Here is a 6,935-nt window from a genome sequence, read left to right on the forward strand (position 1 = left end):
AGTGAAAATGAAGTGTAACATTTTAAACAAACATTCACGTTCAGGTAGCCATTATGCACAGTGTATAAACTGATTAAAGGTGAGTCAGGGTATGGCCTCTTCCATTTCAACTCAGGCAAATTTTAAAAAATCTGTCCAGTGATTCTCTCAGATTTTTATGAATTTTAAATATGTTACACTAGGTACAAAAATAAGGAACCCATATTTTTGCGTTTTGCTCAAGAAATATTTTTTGACCAAGTTATGCCCACTTGAAATTTTGGGTCAAATCTCCCGCGCTTATGGGCTCAAAATTTTTAACTGCATGTATCTCAAGAACTGTTCAAGATATTTTCGTTCTGTTTTCTTCCTCTGAAAGCTCTATATAATGAGACTAAATTCAGCTCTGTAAGTTACATACGTACTGACCTATTACTGGTGAAAGGAAAAAACAGACCCAGTTTTGGGTCAGTATATCTCAAAAGCCCCACCTTTAAAAAATTTCATATTTTCAGAATGGATTCAACAACATCCCAACATGTTTCTGTATAAATTTCAGAGAGAGTATATGCTTAGTTCGGATGTTACAGCCTTGGTGTACAACACTATTCAATTTTCTCGAGAATCTGACAAGGGACGTATGCGAATCGTGATAGCTATAGCACGGCCAACAAGAGATGGTCTCTGACGTTTCTTACCACATGCGGTGGGACATTGCAGCCCCTACTTTGATACCAGTGTTACCAACCACGATCACTCTGTCTTATACCATTAATTAAATTGTCACTACAGTCAAACCAAAAAAGCCTTGACACGCGAGTAGTGGCAATGTCACTGCGAGCTGTCAGAGACGTTCTCTTACTGGACGCACTATAGTATTTATGAAAATTGATACCCTAACTAACTGTGGATCGCTAATCATCGTGGTGATAGTTACTCAGTGCGGAAATGCCTCGTTTACCCGCTACGTATAATACATATACCATACAGTGACCAGGTGAAGCTGTGCCGAGTTATACCCTAAACACGCCGGAAAATGGCAGAAAATGAAAAATGTGTGCAGTTAACCTAATATATATATAATAGGGGGACATGTGACAAAGAACACGGCAGTAGTGTCACACAAGTAGTGGTGCCATCCCAACAGAAACTTATATGTGATCAAATAGAACGTATACCATTTTATGGCGTAAAACGTGAAAGAAAATTAGCAATTGATGTGTTATCAGTGTTGTGAAATAACAGAGACACGAGGATCTAAAGTTGAGAGATTATATGGCAAGTACAGAGAAACGAACAAATGTACAACAACAAGACTACGGAAGGAACGAATGTACAGTAGTAAGTCGACCCCAGCATGCACAGCACCCAATGACTAACAGGCTTGATACAGAATTCTCCCAAAAAGGGCATATGTTAGAGTAGCCGTAGAAAGAAGTCCCATGTGACATAATGCGGAAATGTTAACAGCAAGGCTTTCTGTAGCCCAGCAATTCAAATAGCGTTTATATGGAATCGATATCTCGAACTGTTCCCGAGAGCTATAAGACGAACTGTCTTGAGGTTGCAACACTGCATACCTTCCAAACCACAGAAACGACGTCGTAGTGTCTGAAAAGGATACAGCAATGCTGCAGCACGAAAGGTAACACGCAGAGATTAATGACCTATGATAGATATCAGTCAACAGTATAGAAAACGTATAGTTAGCATGTGAGACAACGATGAAGATAAAACACACTGTATTCCGGTCAACAGTAATATACGGGTGCACAATATTTTAACATAATATGCCAATGCACACAACAAAAAACATAGAGAGTATGGCAAAATACGTACATTTCTCGCCCCTAGCCGCACACTAAATATGAAGCATCAAGCCCGTTATTCACTGGGTGTTGTGCATGCTGTGGTTTACTCCCTACTGTACATTCGTTTCTTCCATAGTCTTGTTGTTCTACATTTGTTCGTATCACTGTACGGACCGCGTAATTTCTCAAACTTAGAGCTTCGTATCTCTGTTATCTGACAACACTGATAACACATCAATTGCTTATTTTCTTTCACGTTTTATGTCAATTGTTTTAATGCCATAAAATGGTATACTTTCTATTTGAAAAACTAAGTTTGTATTGGGGTGGGAACACTACTTGTGTGTCAGTACTGCCGTTTGTCACATATCCCCCTATCATATTAGGTTACCTGCACACATTTTTCATTTTCTGCCATTTTCCGGCGTTTTTAGGGTATAACTCGGCACAGCTTCACCTGATCATTGCATAGTATATGTATTATACGTAGCGGGTAAACGAGGCATTTCCGCACTGAATGACTATCACCACAATGGTTAGCGATCCAGTTAGTCAGGGTATCAATTTTCATAAATATCTAGCTGTCACGATTCGCATACATCCCCTGTCAGATTCTCGAGAAAATTGAACAGTGTTCTACAACCAAGGCTGCAACGTTTGAACCAAGCATTTACTCTCTCTGAAATTTATACAGAAGCATGTTGGGATGTTGTTGAATCCATTCTGAAAATATGAAATTTTTTAAAGGTGGGGTTTTTGAGATATACTGACCCAAAAATGGATCTGTTTTTTCCTTTCACCAGTAATAGCTCAGTACGTATGTAACTTACAGAGCTGAATTTAGTCTCATTTTGTAGAACTTTCAGAGGAAGAAAACAGAATGAAAATATTTTAAACAGTTCTTGAGATACATGCAGTTAAAGATTTTGAGCCCAAAAGCGCGGGAGATTTGACCCAAAATTTCAAGTGGGCATAATTTCGTCAAAAATTTTTTTGAGCAAAACGCAAAAATATGGGTTCCTTATTTTTGTACCTAGTATAATACATTTAAATTTCATGAAAATTTAGAGAATCATTGGGCATCCTCTGCCTGTCTTGAGATGGAATAGGCCGTATACGAAAGTAAAGAGTTAGAACCATTGAAATCTTGGTGATGCAGTACGTATATACAGGAAAATTACTGTGTCCATTTCGGAATTTTGAGTATTGGCGGTAATGAGTGAAGTAGTGCATAAGGTTCAGTGCAAATTGAGAAGAAAATCAGAATTTCCTTCCTGATATTGGGAGATAAAACGCTGTCCAAATTGTGATGAAGGTAGGAAACACGAGAGCCCTACGGAGCTCCCAACCCCGTTCGCCCACTGTCGCTCACTCAGCTGTTTTGTGAAAATGGCTTTGGCGCTTTTTAGTGGCCACTTTGTTTTTGTCTAAACTGTGATGAACAACGAGGCCAGCGGGGCTTTTAACCCCATTCGCTCTTGTTAAGATAGCATTCGTGCTTTTTAGTGGCTAGCACAGCTTGGTTGGTGTTTTTGTAGAAGACTTCTTAAAGTGATTCCTAAAGGTATAGAAAGTGATAAAGAGAGAAAGAGGCATGCCTTTCATGAATTTGTGCATAGATCCGTATAATAAATCCGCACGGAAAGTTCTTCACCATTGTGAATCAATATAGTGAAAAACACCCTCAACGTTCACCCAGAGCAGCTACGGTATAAAAAACGTAGGCAGTCGTGAAGAAAAACTAGAATTTTCTTCGGCATTTATTCCGTCAACCCTCACCAACTTTTCAACACGACAATAATAACTAAAGAAGACTCCTTCAGGTTTCGTTTTGTTCACCTACCGTAGTAGGCCTACATCGGTTTGGAACGGCGGTGCAGCCTTGGATATAGTATACATGAAGCTGCATCAGCTCCCGAAGGAGCAGAACGCTCATACTTTTAGGGATTATTCACTGAGTAAGTACGAAAATAAAAAAAGAACGTACCTGTACTTTGTATCTGCATGTGTAGTGCCCTCATATTTTATCTATGACTATGTGTCTAGGGGGGGGGGGGATTTAACGCATATCGCATGTCTTATGCACATGGATACTTCTTACTATTACACTACGTAGAAAATTTATGATATTTTATGCAGAAGTGGTAATAGAACACAGAAGAAACGCAGATCAGGGGGTTCTCATGTATACTACTACCATCACTTTAAGAAGTCTTCTACAAAAACACCAACCAAGCTGTGCTAGCCACTAAAAAGCACGAATGCTATCTTAACAAGAGCGAATGGGGTTAAAAGCCCCGCTGGGCTCGTTGTTCATCACAGTTTAGACAAAAACAGAGCCGTACTTCCCATTTAGGGAAGGACGAGAAACGCCATACTTTCTGGAATTATTCATTGACTATCTAGGATGTTAAAAAGTAGGTAATAAGACTGAGTTCTTGCCCTTGTACTTAGGGTGTTTAGGTAGTGCAACAGTAAGATGTATCCTCGTGCACGGGAGATGAGAAGTAGCTGTTCTTAACTATTACCCATATCACTTACAGCTAAGCCTTCTTAAAGTAAATCTCCACCAATGAATGCAACTCGTCCCATAAAGACTTTTTTAAAGGTGCTAACAGTATATTTCGTGAAGGAAGAAATAGGTTATGAATTTCTTAGTCCCAGATTGTAAATTCGTACTGATTTCAGCGTAAGGAAAGCATTTTCGGTCCATGTTCCGTTATGGGGGTCCAAAACTACACTGGACCCCCTTAAGCTAACCTAACCTAACCTGACCTAAGCTAAGCTAACCTAACCCAACCTAACCTGACCTGACCTAACCTAATATAACGTTATATTATGTAATCAAACTAAAATCAATAGAAAGAAGTGGTCAAAGACACTGGACCCCCTTAACGGAACATTGACCGCATTTTCTTAATTTTGTATCAAAGTTTCTCTTTGTTTCAAGCATCTTATACTCGCAATAAGGTATATCGAAAAAATGTAGGTGCCGTATTATAAATATTAGAAGAGAAACTGTCTCCAACATTTCCAACTAGTTTGACAGAGAAATAAAACCAAACTATTCTACACTTAAATTACCAATAACCTAATTTTACTTATTTTTCACTCGTACTAGAAGCATTATAACTTACCTGATTAGTATTGAGTAATTAAATATTTAGTAACTTAGTACTACATTAAAAATAATTGAAGTCTACTCCACCACCTATGACACACCAGCTGTACAGTCGGCTAAGGCCACGTCAGTAAAATTAAACAAGTGACATTCACAAAGCGCTTGACACAGCGTTGGAAATCATACAGCAATTATCGTGCGCATACTGTAATTTCGTCGCCTGATGAACAGTCAGGACAGTTACCGTACACGGAAATACGATAATATTGAAGTCGGAAATTCGATACATAAGGGCGTATTCAACAAAATGTAAAATACACATTTTAGTTTGCAACATAGCCATAGCAGTTATAACTGATTTTTGCAAGTTTTGTTTTGCGTTAAGCTCCGCAAATTTTGTGAATGCTTCTACTGAATAATTAGTCAATCTCAAGAGGAAGTTATGTACAGATTCTGTTTAGTAGAACGTGTTGGAATTATTGGCAGAAGTTGATACCCAATCCATGTTATAGCTGATTGTCTAAAGATTGATAATTCGTTATTTCTTTAGATCCACCGATTGTTCACCATGACAGAGAGACCTAGAGCGAATGGTATGTCCTGTAGTAATGCAATCGCCGTAAGTATGTAAAACTTAATTCAATTTCATTCCTGAATCATAAATCCTTCGTGAGGTACACATAAACAATTTTGCATTTATAGCACACATGAATCTATAGCTAGTGCACCTCCCTATTTGACCAATAATGGTTTTGACGACATGACAAGTATGAGGAACCGTGAGTGTTCAGGCATAACCGTGGTATTTTATATTTTATGGAACATAGGAGGGGGACAGGGACGGCGTTAAGAGTGGGCGGGGGTGGGCGACCGCCCACCCGATGGATGGCCTCGCCCACCCCAACAGAAGTAGAATAATGGAGTGCCGAATTTAGGTTTGATGGGGCCTTAAGCTATTGAAAATAATGGGGCTCTTTGTATTTCTAACTTTCTTTTTCAGCGACAAAATTTCGCCTTTTTTGTTTGAATATATCTTATATGGCAATTTATGGACCTAATACATATCTAAATACGTTTTCGTATATATATTTCGTTAACTTACTGTTTTGAAGACATTACAGAAAAACTGTAAAATTTGTAAAATTAGCGATAGTTTAATTTGGTACCAATAAAGCCCCTTGCCGATCTTCTCTGTTTTCTTTTTGCACCAACTATGATCAACGCTCCACGCCATGCTTCTACAACATGTGGAGGCCGCATCATTTCTCATTTCAAGTTGTTTCTACTCAGTTGGGTAAAGTTTGAAATGTTTCCAGGGATCCGATGTAAGTAAATGCAGTTTGAATATCATCCAGGGTTAGTAATTACTACCTGAAGCTCAACTAATCGTGTGAGCTTATTCCAGGTCAGGTTACTAGAGTAACTCAAAATTGAATGCAAGCAACCCTCGAAGATTACACAAGGTGTAATAGACACAAAGGGCGGTATTCAGAGAGAATTCGTTAATCGAAGGTTAAACACAGACTAGTTAGTAAGCATACTAACTCTTAACTAAGGAAGGTGTACTTTATGGTATTCAGAGTCTACTTTGAGTACAACTAAAATGATGATTTGGATATGACTAACTTATAGAACCCCAATGCACCGGTGAGTAAAATAAATGTGGCAACTACGGAAAAGTAGATGAGTGCATGCGTAGTCTGTAAAAATGAAAATACATGAATTACGAAATACGAAGTGTTCTGTCGCACGCTAAACCGTGGGTAAAAGATTAGTCTCTGTTGTAGATTAATTAGTCACATGTGATTAACTTCGTCCAATACTACGTCCTAATCAGAGTCTCTGAATACAATTTTGATAACCATCTGTTAGTCAACCCCGTAGTATGGTGTTAATCAGACTTCAAAACGACTCTGCATAAGGCCCAAAATCGCTGGAAGCAGAGGCGAATCTAGAAGGTTAAAACTGGAGAAGGGGCAACTAAAACCCAGATTATGATAGATATATCGTGAGTTTACTATAAA

The 6,935-nt window shown here is 38.5% G+C and overlaps 1 protein-coding gene across 3 annotated transcripts in view; it reads right to left on the reverse strand.

The window, feature by feature from the left end:
* The window catches only part of Sec23 (transport protein Sec23), a 52,591-nt gene extending 47,512 nt beyond the window's left edge, over positions 1-5,079 (reverse strand). For all 3 annotated transcript variants that reach the window (XM_081730455.1, XM_081730454.1, XM_081730453.1), the window contains exon 1: positions 4,928-5,079. The gene's annotated coding sequence lies outside the window, so the exon portion shown is untranslated. The remainder of the gene's footprint in view (positions 1-4,927) is intronic.
* Between the last annotated feature and the right edge of the window lie 1,856 nt (positions 5,080-6,935).

The sequence above is a fragment of the Thermobia domestica genome, chromosome 11, assembly GCF_964235325.1.
Source record: "Thermobia domestica chromosome 11, izTheDome1.hap1.1, whole genome shotgun sequence".
In the NCBI taxonomy this organism is placed as follows: Eukaryota; Metazoa; Arthropoda; class Insecta; order Zygentoma; family Lepismatidae; genus Thermobia; species Thermobia domestica.